The sequence below is a fragment of the Oxyura jamaicensis genome, chromosome 1 (genome assembly GCF_011077185.1).
Source record: "Oxyura jamaicensis isolate SHBP4307 breed ruddy duck chromosome 1, BPBGC_Ojam_1.0, whole genome shotgun sequence".
Classification (NCBI taxonomy): Eukaryota; Metazoa; Chordata; class Aves; order Anseriformes; family Anatidae; genus Oxyura; species Oxyura jamaicensis.
Genome location: NC_048893.1, coordinates 166,008,683 through 166,011,467, shown reverse-complemented (window position 1 = coordinate 166,011,467; position 2,785 = coordinate 166,008,683). Strand labels below are relative to the sequence as shown.

Below are 2,785 nucleotides of genomic sequence, written 5' to 3'. Positions count from 1 at the left end.
GAGAAGAGAAGAGAAGAGAAGAGAAGAGAAGAGAAGAGAAGAGAAGAGAAGAGAAGAGAAGAGAAGAGAAGAGAAGAGAAGAGAGAATCACAGAATAGTCTAGGTTGGAAGAGACCTCCAAGATCACCGAGTCCAACCTCCTACCTAACGCTAACAAATCTTCCACTAAACCATATCCCTAAGCTCTACATCTAAGCGTCTTTTAAAGACCTCCAGGGATGGTGACTCTACCACTTCCCTGGGCAGCCTATTCCAGTGACTAACAACCTGTTCAGTTATGAAGTTCTTCCTAATATCTAACCTAAACCTCTCCTGGCGCAACTTTAGCCCATTCCCCCTCGTCCTGTCACCAGGCACGTGGGAGAACAGGCCAACCCCCACCTCGCTACAGCCTCCCTTGAGGTACCTGTAGAGAGCGATAAGGTCACCCCTGAGCCTCCTTTTCTCCAGGCTGAACAAGCCCAGCTCCCTCAGCCGCTCCTCGTAGGACTTGTTCTCCAGACCCTTCACCAGCTTTGTTGCCCTTCTCTGGACTCGCTCAAGCACCTCCATGTCCTTCTTGTAGCAAGGGGCACAGAACTGAACACAGTACTCGAGGTGCGGCCTCACCAGAGCCGAGTACAGGGGGGGGGACAATCACTTCCCTGGACCTGCTGGCCACGCTGTTTCTTATGCAAGCCAGGATGCTGCTGGCCTTCTTGGCCACCTGAGCACACTGCTGGCTCATATTCAGCCGACTGTCAACCACTACTCCCAGGTCCTTCTCTGCCAGGCAGCTTTCTAACCACACATCTCCCAGCCTGTAGCTCTGTTTGGGGTTGTTGTGCCCCAGGTGCAGGACCCGGCACTTGGCCTTGTTGAACTTCATACCGTTGGCCTCGGCCCATCGGTCCAGCCTATCCAGATCCTCCTGCAGAGCCTTCCTACCCTCGAGCAGATCGACACACGCACCTAACTTGGTGTCATCTGCAGATTTGCTGAGGGTGCACTCGATCCCCTCGTCCAGATCCTCGATGAAGATGTTAAAGAGGACTGGTCCCAGTACCGAGCCCTGGGGGACTCCACTAGTGACCGGCCTCCAACTGGATTTGACTCCATTCACCGGCCATCCAGCCAGCTCTTAACCCAACGAAGCGTATGCCAGTCCAAGCCATGAGCAGCCAGTTTCCTGAGGAGAATGCTGTGGGGAACGGTGTCAAATGCCTTACTGAAGTCAAGGTAGACCACGTCCACAGCCTTTCCCTCATCCACTAAGCTCATCACTTTGTCATAGAAGGAGATCAGGTTCGTCAAGCAGGACCTGCCCTTCATAAACCCATGCTGACTAGGCCTGATTGCCTGCTTGCCCTGCAACTGCCGCATGATGACACCCAAGATAATCTGCTCCATGAGCTTCCCTGGCACTGATGTTAAACTAACAGGCCTATAGTTCCCCGGGTCTACCCTCCGGCCCTTCTTGTAGATGGGCGTCACATTTGCTAGCCGCCAATCAAGTGGGACCTCCCCCGATAACCAGGACTGCCGATAAATGATGGAAAGCGGCTTGGCCTGCTCCTCCGCCAGTTCTCTCAATACCCTTGGGTGGATCCCATCCGGCCCCATCGACTTGCATACATCCAAATGCTGTAGCAGGTCGCCAACCATTTCCTTATGGATTGTGGGGGTGACATTCTGCTCCCCATCCCCTTCCTCGAGCTCAGGGTTCTGGGTGTCCAGAGAACAACTGGTTTTGCTGTTAAAGACTGAGGCAAAGAAGGTGTTAAGCACCTCAGCTTTTTCCTCATCTCTGATTACTAAGTTTCCCCCTGCATCCAGTAGAGGGTGGAGATTCTCCTTAGTCCTCCTTTTTGTGTTGATGTATTTACAAAAACATTTTTTGTTGTCCTTAACAGCAGTGGCCAGATTGAGCTCCTGATGAGCTTTGGCCTTTCTAATTTTGTCCCTACACCGCCTCGCAGGATCCTTGTAGTCCCCCTGAGTGGCCCGCCCTCTTTTCCAAAGATTATAAACCCTCTTTTTTCTCCTAAACTCGAGCCACAGCTCTCTGCTCAGCCAGGCCGGTCTTCTTCCACGCCGGCTCATCTTTGGGCACGTGGGGACAGACCGCTCCTGAGCCATTAAGATTTCTTTCTTGAAGAGCGCCCAGCCCTCCTGGGCTCCTCTGTCTTTCAGTACCGCCTCCCAAGGGACTCTGCCAACCAGTGTCTTGAACAGCTCAAAGTCAGCCCTCCAGAAGTCCAAGAAAGTGGTTTTACTGATCCCCTTCCTGACTTCGCCAAGTATCGAGAACTCTACCATTTTGTGGTCACTCTGCCCAAGACAGCCCCCGACCAGCACATCTCCCACCAGTCCTTCTCTGTTAGTGAACAGAAGGTCTAGCGGGGCACCTCCCCTGGTAGGCTCGCCAACCAGCTGCGTCAGGAAGTTATCTTCCACGCTCTCCAGAAACCTCCTGGACTGCTTTCTCTGGGCTGTGTTGTGCTTCCAGGATATGTCTGGGAAGTTAAAGTCCCCCACAAGAACAAGGGCTGACGATTTTGCAACTTCCGCCAGCTGCCTGTAGAACTCCTCATCTGTCCCCTCATCCTGGTTTGGCGGTCTATAACAGGCCCCCACCAGGATGCTTCCCTTGTTGGCCTTTCCGCTGATCCTAACCCATAGTGACTCCACCTTGTCATTCCGAGAAGAGAAGAGAAGAGAAGAGAAGAGAAGAGAAGAGAAGAGAAGAGAAGAGAAGAGAAGAGAAGAGAAGAGAAGAGAAGAGAAGAGAAGAGAAGAGAAGAGA

General features: G+C 52.6%; 1 protein-coding gene across 11 annotated transcripts in view; it reads right to left on the bottom strand.

Moving 5' to 3' along the window:
* PCDH9 (protocadherin 9) overlaps positions 1-2,785 on the bottom strand; it is a 699,850-nt gene that overhangs the window by 239,268 nt on the left and 457,797 nt on the right. The window lies entirely within an intron of this gene.